Source organism: Ranitomeya variabilis, chromosome 1 (genome assembly GCF_051348905.1).
Source record: "Ranitomeya variabilis isolate aRanVar5 chromosome 1, aRanVar5.hap1, whole genome shotgun sequence".
Lineage (NCBI taxonomy): Eukaryota > Metazoa > Chordata > Amphibia > Anura > Dendrobatidae > Ranitomeya > Ranitomeya variabilis.
Window position 1 is genome coordinate 365,782,930 of NC_135232.1, and position 15,487 is coordinate 365,798,416.

General features: G+C 42.0%; 1 protein-coding gene across 2 annotated transcripts in view; it reads left to right on the plus strand.

The window, feature by feature from the left end:
* The window catches only part of FRMD3 (FERM domain containing 3), a 279,111-nt gene that overhangs the window by 165,355 nt on the left and 98,269 nt on the right, over positions 1–15,487 (plus strand). The gene's annotated exons all lie outside the window — the stretch shown is intronic.

Consider the following 15,487-nt stretch of genomic DNA (forward strand, 5'->3'; position numbering starts at 1 on the left):
AAGCGGGCAGTTATATGACCGCAAGTATGCTAGTTACATACTTCCGGCCACATTCCAACTAGATGTGTCAGGTCTCACTCAATGCACATGCACATGCATGTCTAGTTGGCTCGTGACTGCATGTATATGCAAATCGCATACTTGCAGTTATCTGTCTGAAGCTCCCAGCGCCAACACCGGAGAATCCTCACAGCGCACACATAAAGTGAATGCTGACTACTTGTACCCTAAGGCTGGACAACCCCTTTGATTACCCATGAAAGTTGGAGGACATTTTGCATTGGGGACCACTATCTTCAAGCTGAACCACTGACTGCACATGTGTGAATAGGCCTTTAGCAAATGACATTGTAAGGCCGGTTTCACATTTGCGGTTGTGTCCGCAGCGTTTGTGCCGCAATTATCCGCATGCGTTGTGTTTTCCTATCTTTAACATGAGGGACGCATGTGTCTGCGATTGGTTGTGTTTTGCCGCGTTTGACGACGCATGCGTCGTTTCGTCGTCTGCGGCTTGGCGCGGTAAACGCCACATATAGTAATTTTAGAGGCGTCAATTTGTCGCCTAGAAATGTATGCGGTTGCAAAAAAACGCATTACATTCTATGGGAACGCATGCGTACACATGTCTTTGCGTACACATGCATTTGATGCGCTTGCGTACTTCGGACTGCGCATGTCCAGGAACTGATTTAGACTTGCCCATTAAAGACACACCCTCCTGGAAATATCAAACGCATGCGCATAAAAAGCGCAAACATATGTAAAAACGCATGCAAACGCTGCTTTTTTTTAACCATCATGTGTAAGCTGATGCGGATAATAAACGCTGCATTATCAGACGTTTGCATGCGTTTTTGCATGCGTTTGCGGTTGCGGACAATACGCTGCGGACTTAACCGCAAATGTGAAAGTAGCCAAGCTTGTAAACAAGCTTGTGTCTGTTTAGGAAAATTTTAAATCATTTCCAGTTTATCAGAGGTAATGGGAGCTAAAGAGAAGACGACATTTGACAATTGCATTGTAAAGGAAATGTTAGGTATTCGGTTTCTAATATAATCTCAACCATGCAATATGATGAGATTAAAAATACAGGAATTATAGGAAAGTGCTATATCTACACATATGTATATTAATGTGAGCTCTTACTTTTTGTGTTTATGGCTTTGAGTGTATTCCTTTAGTATGTATTGCTGATATCTTTTCATTGCTTGTTAAAAGGATTGTCCGGCAGATTAAAATAACTATTAAAAAGGCATAGGCTGTTTGAAAAAAAATAAGATAAAACCAGCAGTATATATGTATATATATATATATATACAGTATATATATATATATATATATATATATATATATATATATATATATATATATATATTATACTGCTCAAAAAAATAAAGGGAACACTAAAATAACGCATCCTAGATATCACTGAATGAAATATTCCAGTTGCAAATGTCTATTCATTACATAGTGGAATGTATTGAGAACAGTAAAATATAAAAATTATCAAAGTAAATCAAAATTATTATCCCATTGAGGTCTCTATTTGGAATGATACTCAAAATCAAAGTGGAAAATCCAACTTCAGAGGAAATGCCTCAAGACAAGGAAATGATGCTCAGTAGTGTTTGTGGCCTCCACGTGCCTGTATGACCTCCCTACAACGCCTGGGCATGCTCCTGATGAGGGGATGGATGTTCTAATGATGGATCTCCTCCCCAGACATTTATTAAAGCATCAGTGAACTCCTGGACAGACTGTAACATGGTGTTCGTCGATGGAATGAGACATGATGTCCTAGATGTACTTGATTGGATTCAGGTCTGGGGAACGGGCAGGCTAGTCCATAGCATAAATGCCTTCATCATGAAGGAACTGCTGACACACTTTAGCCACATGAGGACTAGCATTGTCGTGCATCAGAAGGAACCCAGGGTCCAGTACACCTGCATATGGTCTGACAATAAGTCTGAGGATCTCATCCCAGTACTTAATGGCAATCAGAAATGTCTCCTCACACCAGTACTGACCCACTGCCAAACCGGTCATGTTGGAGGATGTTGCAGACAGCAGAACATTCTCCACGGCGTCTCCAGACTCTGTCACATGTGTGAACCTGCGCTCATCCATGAAGAGCACAAGGCGCCAATGTCGAATCTGCTAGCCTTGGTGTGCTCTGGCAAATGCCAATCACCCTGCATGTGGTTGGGCTGTAAACACAACATCCAATTGTGGACGTCAGGCCTTCATACCACCCTCATGAAGTCTGTTTATGACAGTTTGAGCAGTTAGTGGCCTGCTGGAGGTCATTTTGCAGGGCTGTAGCATTGCTCCTCCTTTTCCTCCTTGCATAAAGGACGAGGTAGTGATCCTGCTGCTGGGTTTTTGCCCTCCTATGGCCCCTCTACGTCTCCTGGTGCACTGGCCTGTCTACTGGTATCTGCCCAATGCTCTGGACACTGTACTGACAGACACAGCTACCCTTCTTGCTACAGCTCGTATTGATGCACCATCCTGGATGAGCTGCACTACCTGAGCAACTTCTGTGGGTTGCTACTGTACCTCTAAGGGTGATTGCCGCAATGAAATGCAAAAGTGACCAAAGCAACAGCCAAAAAGGATGAGAATAGAGAAATGGTCTGAGGTCACCACCTGCAGAAACACTTCTTTTTAGGGGTTGTCTTGCTAATTATATAATTTCTGCCTGTTTTCTGTTCCATTTGCACAACAGCAGGAGAAATTGATTCACAATCACTTTACAGGTTGATTTCACAGAAGTATAATTGACTTGGAGTTACATTGTGTTGTTCAAGTATTCCCTTTATTTTTTTGAGTCACCAGCCTCAGAAATCGCAGGTTAACAGCAGTTCAGATTAGAGACCAGGTCAATGCCACACAGAGTTCTAGCAGCAGACACATGTCTACAACAACTGTTAAGAGGAGACTTTGTGCAGCAGGCCTTCATGGTAAAATAGCTGCTAGGAAACCACTGCTAAGGACATGAATCAGGAGCGTTGGACGAATGTCGTATATCTCTGTGCATCTCCGCTATGCCACAAAGCTTACTCCAGCAGGGACTACTCATATGAAATTTGACAAATTTTGAACTTCCCGCCCCTGCCTCAGCTCCACCCACTTTGGGACAAAAATGTCTGAGAACACCCAAATTCACTAAACTGAGGCTGCACTGCCAGCCGGACTGAACTGCAGTGACCTCGGTGAGATCCCCTCTAGCACTGTGAGAAAGTCTCACTGTGCAGAGGCGAGTTCACCAAGAGAATTTCTCTGCGGTGTATTTGAACTGCGGTGAACTTGCCTCTGCGGTTATCTCACCGAGATCACCGCAGTTCACTACAGGTGGGAACGCAGCCTCAGTGACCTGCGGTATCCTCGATGACGTCACCATTAGTCACTGAGGCTGCACTCTCAGCACCTCATTCACCAATGGTTCTCAGCCTGGACGGTTGCATCTTTGCACCGTCCAGGTTGAAAACTGTTTATCCCCAGACATACACTTAGGTAGGTAAAAAGGATCATCCCCGTGCTGCTGCAAGAAGAATTCCAAAAATTGTAGAGGTTTCAACGTGGTTTATTCTACGCGTTCAGGGTTCAGGTGACCCCTTCATCAGGACATACCACAAATATTGACAATATTTGTCTTTATTTACTATTTAACTATAGGATTAATAATGGATAAGTATCTTTTAGATTCCTCTCCATTACTAATCCGTGGGCTTGATGTCACCTGAAAATACAAAGGCGAGTGGGAAGAGCTTAGCAAAGGGCCAGAATTGGCACATCTAATATATGCACCTTTTCTGGGCGGCTGCAGGCTGCTATTTTTAGGCTGGGAAGGGGGCCAATATCCATGGCCCCTTATCGGCCTGAGAATACCAGCCCCCAGCTGTCTGCTTTAGCAAGGCTGGTTGTCAAATATGGGGGGGCATGCTTTTTTTAAATTATTATTTTAAATAATAAAAAAAAACTGTGTGGGGACCCCTCTATCCTTGATAACCAGCCTTGCTGAAGCTGACAGTTGAAGGTTGCAACCCTCAGCTGTGAGTTTTGATGGTTGGTTATCAAAAATACAGGGGAACTCATGCCCATTTAAAAAAAAAAAAAGTTATTTATTTACAGCGCAGGAGCTGACTGATGAATACTCCCATCAGCCGCTCCTGCTCTCACTGTTATTAGCGCAGCAGGCGTTGGCTGATGGGAGCAGTAGTCACATCAGCTGACACCAGTGAACAGAGGTAAACTTTATACCTCCGATCACAGCTGTGCACTCACGCTGTCTTTTGACAACGTGGGAACCGCTGCTGTCTGACCGGTGGTGATGATTTTACCACCATCAGAAGCAGTGTTTGCCACACTGTCATGCACAGGACAGTGCGTCAAACACCCAGTGTTTGGGGGCCGTACTCGAACAGTAACATGGAAATGGTGAAGTCCATATTCGGTGTTCATGCCCGAACAGTAGGTGTTCGGTACAGACACCGAACTTTACTGTTCGGGTTCACCCATCTCTACTGAAGACGAGTAGTAGACAATGTCTTTAACACTTACCCAATTTTAGAAAAATCTACTGTATTCATTTTTTTTAACATGGAATCTGCCATATCTTGTTTTTATGTAAAGAAATGCAAGCTCACAATAGGGTCTTATCCACGTGAAAAGGTTGATAATTAAGGGTAGAAACGTTTACCTTATGTACGGTTGTTCTGAAGAAGGAGTCGGTTGACTCTGAAACACGTTGACAGTAAACCTACAATTTTATCATACCACTAATTGTGTCATTTTTCGGAGAGTGCAGAAACACTTCCAATACTGCTACTTATATCTTCTTTTTAATATGCCTTATTGGCTAAGTTACATTTTGGATAGGTTTCTATACCGGTAGAAGACAAGACTATATATTTAGTGGTGGGTGATATACTAAAACATCTTTAATAACTTAGAAAATTACAGGAAACATGCACTGCGTGCAGAATTATTAGGCAAGTGAGCAATTTTACCATATCATCATTTTTATGCAGATTTTCCAACTCCAAGCTGTATAAATGTGAATGCTTATTTGATAAAGCAGATTAAACAATGTGTATTTGTGTAATCGTGGATGGAGAATCACCACCCTTTATCCAGGTGTGCAGAATTATTTTCCTCAGGCAAAATGGGCCTAAAAAAGACATTTACCTGATTCTGAAGATTCAAAAATTGGCTTACAGCGTGATGCAGCACTCTTGAAATTGCTATGGTATTGGGATGTGATTACAGAACCATCAAAACTTTTATTGCAAAAAACGTGTTGAGAAAAAAAGATACACAACTACTAAAGATTTGAGAAGAGTCAAACTTGAAGTGACTAGGAGCCCATTATCCTCCAATGCTGTCATATTCCAGAACTGCAGCCTCCCTGGAGGCCCAGAAGTACAAGGTGTTCAGTGCTCAGAGACATGGCCAAGGTAAGGAAGGCTGAAACCCGACCACCACTGAACAAGACACAGAAGTTGAAACAAAAGGCTGAGACAAGAAATATCTGAAGACAGTTTTATGGAGGATGAGATGAGAGTATCTCTTAAAGGAATTGATGGACAGGCCCATTGGTAGATCAGGCACAGAACTCCACTTTAACTCCGATACCAGCAGGGTGGAGGTTCGAAACTGCTGTGCACTGGTATTAATAGAATTAGCTAGCTTGATCTTTTCGGATTCAAGATGGACTCAAAATCAACTACCAAATCTACCAGTTTTTAGAGGACACTTTCTTAAAGCAGTCGTACACGAAAAAAGTCTGCATATTTCAAGGAAGCCTTGATTTTTCTGTAGGGCAATGCTCCATCACATGTGTCAAAGTCTCCACTGCTTGGGAAGTCAGTAAAGGCCTTAAATATGAAAGACTTCCTTACCTGACCTAAACACTATTGAGAACTTTTTAACACTTAACTATCTTAAAAAGAGATTTTTAAATCAAGGCTACCACCTCACCTCCATTGATAATCAGATCATTGGAGCCACAAGAATCCCTAGAAGTCAATTACTGCAATACAGAGAAACAGAAAACAATAATTGTGTACCTCTGGTAGTGACCTACAACTCATATCTTAAGGTACTGAGAAAAACTGCTAAAACACTTCACCACATCCTACACAAGGATGACCGGCTAAAGACAATATTCGAATACCCTGTCTTGCTGTGCTACAGACAACCTCCAAATTAAAAAAAACATCATGATCCAAAGTTCAGTGCCCTCGGATACACCAAGAGGAATTTATCCTTGCAATGTGGATGTAGAGACCAAGTACAGGATACAGATTTCCAACACACAGCAAAGCTATAAGATTCTTGGGACATTCACTTGTTCCTCTTCCAAAGTGGTGTACTTAAATCTGTGCACTATATGCTCTATTGGGGGTCTCTATGTGGGAGAAACGGGACAGAAACAGAGCAAGGAAGAGGTCTCATCGGCACACGATTACAGAGAAAAAAAAAACATTTACCAGTGGCCAAACATTTCTGTGGTCCAGGACACAACATAAACAATAAAAACGTCATATTAAAAGGCAATTTTAAATCACAAAAGCATGGAAGAGTTTGGGAATACAAATGTATTACAATCTTTGATTCCCTCCACACAGGACTAAATTTGTCTGGGGGATTTATGACTCACTACAAGATCTGAGGAATCTGCTCCTGAGACAGTGAGGACACCAGGCCTCTGATCTCACTTGGATATTGGGACTATAAAACTTTCACATCACTAACCTAAGCTAATTAAGGGTTCATTCTTTGAGCTCAGCTTGTTTCTTTATCTAAATGCCCATTTAGTATGCCATGTCTGTTTTTTTCTTTTTTTCTCTCTTTAGTTTTGGTTTGTTGTTTGTTTTACCTATTCATTTATTTTCCTATGTGTATGTATTTGTGTTTCTTCATGCAAATTGCCTCTTCTGAAAAAAAGAGGACTTAACTCTATAGCGCCACCTGTTGGAAGTAGCGATCCTACAAGTCATAATCAACCCTTTAACGAGTTGTGCAATATGACTTAGGATAAAAGCCAAATCAGTATCTCAATTCACAGACACGGTGTTTCGGGCTGTTGGCCCTCGTCAGTGCGAAGCATGAGAACTGATTTGGCTAGTGAGAGGCTCTGGACTGGGGTCTAAGGGGTAGCGTTTCTCCTTATGGAGAGTGACATACCAGCTGGCTTGTCAAGGTAAGGAGGCTTATTCGCCGTGCAATGCTCCTCTGTGTTTCTTCAGAAACTTTATTATACCATGCCTGAGGAAGAGAACTAAGTCTCGAAAGCTTGCTTTGGAAGAAACTGTAGAAGAGATTAGCGCACACAGGGTCTTACCCGATGGATAAAAAATTGATAAATTCAGATTATACTAACCTGATAGAGCTATTAGCTAGGCGTATAGATCTTATTGGAGATATCAGCTGCTGCAGATCCACGGGTCAACAAGTGACCATAACAGATGCAATAAAATAGAAGATTTAAGGATGTAATCTGCGCTGCCGAAGAAAGTGTGGAACCAGAAGTATCCAAAATGAAAGATAGTGGTTTTATTCAAATGACTTCTTCCTCAGGACTTAACCTTCGGCAGCACAGATTACATCTACAAATATCCTATTTTATTGAAAGTTTGCTTTGTAACATTATTTATTTTAACCCCTTTCTGACCTCGGATGGGATAGTACGTCCGAGGTCAGATACCCCGCTTTGATGCAGGGCTCTGGCGGTGAGCCCGCATCAAAGCCGGGACATGTCAGCTGTTTTGAACAGCTGACATGTGTCCGCAATAGCGGCGGGTGAAATCGCGATTCACCCGCCGCTATTAACAGCTGCATTTAACCGGCGCTTCCGGCCGGGAGGCCGGAAATGAGCGCATCGCTGACCCCCGTCACATGATCGGGGGTCAGCGATGCTTCTGAATAGTAACCATAGAGGTCCTTGAGACCTCTATGGTTACTGATCTCCGGCAGCTGTGAGCGCCACCCTGTGGTCGGCGCTCATAGCACACCTGCATTTCTGTTGCATAGCAGCGATCTGATGATTGCTGCTATGTAGCAGAGCCGATCGCGTTGTGCCTGCTTCTAGCCTCCTATGGAGGCTATTAAAGCTTGGCAAAAGTAAAAAAAAAAAAAGTTAAAAAAAATGTGAAAAAAATAAAAAAATATAAAAGTTTAAAGGGCCACTGTCACCCCCCCCCCAGCCGTTATAAACTAAAAGAGCCACCTTGTGCAGCAGTAATGCTGCAGTCTAACAAGGTGGCTCTTTTAGTTTTTGATTCATTTATTACCTCAAAAAAGCGTTTTAAAAATTGGCCACACATACCAGATATTATACCTGGAGGCGGTCCGAAGCGTCCTGTATGAATCCCCCAACTGCCGTCACTCATCTCTTCACGGCCGATGGTCCCCGCCCCCTGAGCGCTGTTATCGTCTGAAATCCGGCGCCTGTGCTGTGCGTGCCTGCCTGGGGCCTGCGCAGTGTTCATTGTCAGTGCGGCCACACTGTTGCAGAATCCCCCGCCCCGCACTGTTATTCATTATGCACAGTGCGGGGCTGGGGTTCCTGGGCATGCGCACTGCGCTGTTTAGACGCTCCCCAGCTCCGACGCTCCCCAGCTCCCCCGCCTTCCCAGGAACCCCAGCCCCGCATTGTACATAATGAATAACAGTGCGGGGCGGGGGATTCAGCAACAGTGTGGCCGCACTGACAATGAACACTGCGCAGGCCCCAGGCAGGCACGCACAGCGCAGGCGCCGGATTTCAGACGATAACAGCGCTCAGGGGGCGGGGACCATCGGCCCTGAAGAGATGAGTGAGGGCAGTTGGGGGATTCATACAGGACGCTTCGGACCGCCTCCAGGTATAATATCTGGTATGTGTGGCCAATTTTTAAAACGCTTTTTTGAGGTAATAAATGAATCAAAAACTAAAAGAGCCACCTTGTTAGACTGCAGCATTACTGCTGCACAAGGTGGCTCTTTTAGTTTATAACGGCTGGGGGGGGGGGTGACAGTGGCCCTTTAAATCACCCCCCTTTCACCCCAGTCAAAATAAATCAATAATAAAAAAATCAAACCTACACATATTTGGTATCGCCGCGTTCAGAATCGCCCGATCTATCAATAAAAAAAAGCATTAACCTGATCGCTAAACAGGGTAGCGAGAAAAAAATTTGAAACGCCAGAATTACGTTTTTTGGTTGCCGCAACATTGCATTAAAATGCAATAACAGGCGATCAAAAGAACGTATCTGCACCGAAATGCTATCATTAAAAATGCCAGCTTGGCACGCAAAAAATAAGCCCTCACCGGACCCCAGATCAAGAAAAATGGAGAAGCTACGGGTATCGGAAAATGGCGCAATTTTATTTATTTTTTTTTAGCAAAGTTTGGATTTTTTTTTACCACTTAGATAAAAAAGAACCTAGTCATGTTAGGTGTCTATGAACTCATAATGTCCTGGAGAATCATAATGGCAGGTCAGTTTTAGCATTTAGTGAACCTAGCAAAAAAGCCAAACAAAAAACAAGTGTGGGACTGCACTTTTTTTGCAATTTCACCGCACTTGGAATTTTTTTCCCGTTTTCTAGTACACGGCATGCTAAAACCAATGATGTCGTTCAAAAGTACAACTCGTCCCGCAAAAAATAAGCCCTCACATGGCCATATTGACGAAAAAATAAAAAAGTTATGGCTCTGGGAAGGAGGGGAGCGAAAAACGAACACGGAAAAACGGAAAATCCCAAGGTCATGAAAGGGTTAATTTTTGTTAGCCATTAACAGGTATCATAACTACAAGATTATCTTAATCATCAAAAATACAAACTGCCTAATAATTGTGCACAGTGTAGTAGCAAGTGTTTTTTTCTGTATGTCCTTTACCTCTGGTGCTACAAAGAAGGGCACAGATTAAATTGTATCCAAATACGTTATTTCATGACATCTGGATCAAATGTGGTCCTCCAGTATTTAATCTTTTGGCAGCTTTTCAAGTGCAGATTGCAAAACATGCTCGTGCCAAGAGTATTAAAGATTAAATACATGGCCTGTTTTGTCTGATTTTGAGGAATAAAACCAGTGAAATGGGAAAATCTTTGACACAAAACTCTCAAAAATGCTCAGTAATGAATCATATGGTGCATAATAATCAATAGTTCTCTACTAAGTGCCCAATGGCCTCTGAAGGCATGGTCCGCTCAGGACCTGTTTTTTTTTATTAGCATCATTGATTTTTTTGGCCTAGCACCTAAGATCACCATTTGTAATGCCAATTGTTCTTGTGGAATGGGTTAATACCCACCACAGTTGTACTAAGATCAGGCTAGATGTATATGAGATTGGTAGAATGCTTCCTGCTCAAATGTACAGCATTAACTGTACAATTCTTCAAAGATTGCAAAAATGTGGCCACAACATATCTTTTTCAGTCATTGCTTTTTTTTTTCTAGTTCCCTCTGAATGAATATGTTTGTTAGTAATGTCATATAGACTCGCACAGATTCAGGAATCACATAGAGCTTTAGAATCAAAGGGAATATGTATTATAAGTGTGTGCCATATAAAATGTATGAGAACCTACCAGGCAGGCACTTCAAAGCAGAGCAAAGTTCCCGTGAGAAGTTGAATAAGTAATGTTTCTTTCTCATCTTGTGCCATGTCATTAAAAATCAGAGGCTATTCAAGTTATCTAGCAGCCTTATTTTATTTGGTGGACACTATAGTCCATCTTTTCATAGACGTGAGGGGTCTGCTCACTAGAGTTTACAAACTATCAAGAAATAATGGTACCACAAGAGATAAAATTGCTTGTTTTGTACAGAGGTCCGGCCATCTTTTAAAAATCAAAATAGTCCATGTTAAGCTTAGTGAGCCAATCACCAAGCAAGTATTTGTGTATGTACCAAAATAAAGTGCACTAGAGTGCCTGGAGTGTGGGTAAATAGTGTTGGTTGATGAGGCTCTCAGTAATAATGGAGAAAAGGTGGGGGCTAATGGAGAGATTGGGGAGGGTAAATTAGAAAAATTAGATTAGGGTAACTTTTCCTGCTCTGAATAGAAGCACTTCACCTTCTTTTTTAACAGTGTAAATTTCTTCTGGCAGTATAGTGGTTAATCTGCCATGTCGGGAGCTCTGGGAGCTAGGGCTCTCAGCTGAGCACTGTTAGCCACTCATATCCCCTATATAATCTGGGTCCTAACTGACACACATCATCAGAGTTAGCTTATGCTGCATGGCTGGGAGGATAGCAGTTGGTGGTTATAAGGGTAGGTGTTTGGTGGATTTATCTGTGACTGTTGTTTGGTTTAGTGAGTGTGATAATTTCCTTTCTTCTCCTACTTCTGTTTTACCCCATCCATCACTCCCCAATGCATTTCTCTGGTATATGTGAGTGTATATTTGTATGCCTGGCATTATTTGTTTCCCCTGTTCGTGTTACTTTGTTCATCTGGTTGGCGTACTGTGGTGCACTGCTACTTCCCTCTTACCTGGATGGGTGGAAGGGTACAAGTGGAGGGCAGATTCAGGAGATAAGCAAAGTACGTGACCCTGGCATCTTCACCTTCAGAAGTAACCCAGGGAATAGGGCGAGCTAGGGAACCTGTAGCGTTAGGGACAGGGAAGGAACCCTGATCCCAGGTCACCTACCACTAGAGTCATGACACTTAAAGCTGTGGATGTTGGTAATTAACCTGATTTTCAACAGCAATACATTGCAGAGAACTGGTGCAGCACAAGAAAAGTATTTGAGTTGAAAACTGGAGGTTCTGAGTATGGAGGATGTTAGTCTTAGATCAATGGCAGAATGTACTGTAGAGGTATAGCTCGGATAGAAGAGAGAAGAGATATAAGGATGTTCTACAGTGTACAGTAGTTTAACGTTTAATCTAAAGTGAATGGGCAACCAATGCAAAGACTGGCACAGTATGGAGGTATAAGTCTAGTGTCTGTGTAGAATTATGAGCCTGGTTGCTGCATTGTGTATAGAATGGAGAGGGAAGAGTTTAGTGAGCGTTATACTTATTAGTAGTGATTTATAGTAAACAAGACAAAAATAAATTAGGAAAACAGTAATGATTTTTTTGTAGTTTTGAAGGTAAGAAAAGGTTGGATTTTGAAGATTTTTTTAAGGTGAACATGACATGAGTGAGTAATTGATTGGATATAGCGGTATGCGAATAGCTTCTTCAAAGACTAAGGCTGTGTGCACACGTTGCTGATTTTTCGCTGTTTTTTTTTGCAATAAAAACTCTATAAAACCGCAAAAAAAGCATACAATATGCATCCCATCATTTAGAATGAATTCCGCAACTTTTGTGCACATGATGCGTTTTTTTTCCGCAAAAAAAACGCATCGCGGTAAAAAACGCAGCATGTTCATTAATTTTGCAGTTTTTTTGCGGATTTCCCACTATAAAATGCATTGGGAAATGTCCGGAAAAAAACGCGGCAAAAACGCATGCAGATTTCTTGCAGAAAATTTCAGGTTTTTCTCAAATTTTCTGCAAGAAATCCTGAATGTGTGCACGTAGCCTTAGAGGTGGGGAACTGTAGTGTCACTTATTGGATTATGCAATCCTAAAAGTCAATATCGACCCTTTAACGAGCCTTGCCAATAGGGAGTGAAGGAAAGAACAAAGTCAAACATAACCCCAAGACAGCAGAAAAGTTATGGTAGTATCACACTCTAAAATGAAAATTGTATCAGTTGTACATAGGTGAGCAGAGGGAGGAAACAAAAGACGTTCAGTTTTAAAAACATTCAGTTTCAGATAAATAGCATACTGTGTTTTGTAGTAGATTGGAGATCATGTTACAGGAAGATGTATAAAACTGGGTGTCATCAGCATGGAGATAGTATTGAGAGCCAAAGGCAACTGAGTAGAGAGAAAAGAGGAGAGCATATAAGAGTGAACCCTGAGAAATCCCCACAGCAAAGTGATTAGGAATAGACCTAGAGGCAGCAAGTTATACATTGAACATAGTCCTTCAGGCTAATAGAATGGAGCATACCAAGTGGGAGTTGGTGGTCTACAGTGCAACAAGTTAAAAGTAAAACTTCCAATAATCCACTTTGTTAGGTTCCTGCCCACCTAGAGCAGCTTTAGTGAACTGCAGCTTAATTGCATACTATCATCTGTCATTGTTTGCAACACTGTCCATCAATTCCCAAAGTGTTTCCGCAGGCAGCACAAGCACAGTATATTGTTGTCAGTGCTGTACAGCACTAACAACCAGCTATCCTTTTTGGATGAATTGGGACCCTCAAGCACATGCTTAGGACTCCCCTCCTCCTCCGGAATCTGTGCTTAGACTCATTTTTACTCTTTTACTTGTTTGAAATGGTAAGTTTGCCATAACAATGTCATATACACTGCTCAAAAAAATAAAAGGAACACTTAAGCAATACAATGTAACTCCAAGTCAATCACACTTCTGTGAAATCAACATGTCCATTTATGAAGCAACACTGATTGTGGATCAATTTCTCCTGCTGTTGTGCAAATGGAGCAGACAACATGATAGGCAATTAGAAAGACAACCCCTGTAAAGGAGTGGTTCTGCAGGGGGTGACAACAGACCATTTCTCTGTCCTCATCCTTTTTGGCTTAGGTTTTGATCACTTTTGCATTTTGTCATTGTTTTCACCCCTAGATGTACTGTACAGTAGCATGAGGTGGTGTCTACAATCCACAGAAGTTGCTCAGGTAGTGCAGCTCAACCAGGATGGCATATCAATGTGTGCTGTGGCAAGAAGGGTAGCTTTGTCTGTCAGCACAGTGTCCAGAGCATGGAGCAGATACCACCAGTAGACAGGCCAGTACACCAAAAGATGAGGAGGGGGCCGTAGGAGGGCAAGGCCCAGCAGCAGGATCACTACCTCCTCCTTTGTGCAAAGAGGAACAGGAGGAGCAGTGCCAGAGCCCTGCAAAATGACCTAAAGCAAACCACTAACATCCATGTGTCTTCTCAAACAAGGCCGTGCAGGACGATTGGCATTTGCCAGAAAACCCCAAGGTTGGCAGATTCGACATTGGCGCCCTGTGCTCTTCATGGATGAGAGCTGGTTCACAATGAGCACATGTGACAGATGTGACAGAGACTAGAGACATCATGGAGAGTGTTCTGCTGCCTGTAACCATATGCAGGTGCAGTGGACCCCGGGTTTCTTCTGATGCATGACAAAACTAGGTCTCATGTGGCTGAAGTGTGTCAGCAGTTCCTGCATGATGAAGGCATTGAAGCTATGGACTGCCCATTCCCCAGACCTGAATCCAATTGAGCACATCTGGGACATCATGTCTCATTCCATCCACTAATGCCACGTTGCACCACAGACTATCTAGAAGTTGACTGATGCTGTAATCCAGGTCTGGGAGGATATCCCTCAGGAGAACATCCAAGGCCTCGTCAGGAGCATGTCCAGGCATTGTAGGGAGGTAGTACAGGCACATGGAGGCCACACACAATACTGAGCATCATTTCCTTGTCTTGAGGCATTTCCCCTGAAGTTGGATTTTCCACTTTGATTTTGAGTATCATTCCAAATCCAGACCTTCATGGAATATTAATTTTGATTTACATGGTTCATTTTTATATTTGTTGTTCTCAACGCATTCCACTATGTAATGAATAAGCATTTGCAACTGGAATATTTCATTCAGTGACATCTAGGATGTGGTACTTTAGTCTTCTCATTATTTTTTTTGAGCAGTGTACTATTATCCAAGAAATAAATGAAACATTCCGTATTTCTTTGCCAGTTCATATAAAGTAAAAGTGTTAATATAAACCTCTCAGGATGTTTGGCTTTGATAATCTGAAAATGAAATTTGCAGATATCATCAAACCTAGATATCTACTTGTGGAACAGGAAGTATGTTCATTACATGGGTGTTATTGGAGAGATAAATTGTAAATAAAGTTTTGCAGAAAAATGTATTTAATTCTCAAGAAATTACAAACAATTCGAAAATTTACAACCAATTGGCAAAAATTGTCTGCTACCGGAAAGTTTAAATCCAGATTTTATTGGAGATTGGAGTGGCCGATACCTTAGGAGACCTTGGTCATTTCTATGACTGCAGATATTGTTTCCAGTGAAACTAAGTGTTGGTAGCATCCGCCAGGGATCTAGGATGGATCATTAGTATGCTATGAGTAGGTACATATTATTTTGGCAGGTCAGGGAAAAATATCTCTGAGAGTGGAAATGATGGAAACAAATGACTTCAGCATTTTATGTAGCAACCCCTTGGTAACAGGACTCTGGCTGACACTAGCCTTATAAAAATAGGTCTCTTTTATCTTTTCTTTTTTTTGCTTTTGTAACAGTAAAGCAATTTATAAATGCACAGGGTAGAAGCTAATGGTGCGATTTGTCTGCCACCTGCTCATCGCACTTTGTAACATTCATTTTTACTGAAGATCACTGGGGTGCTTGTCAAACTGTTATTTTGTGTTAAGCTGGAAAA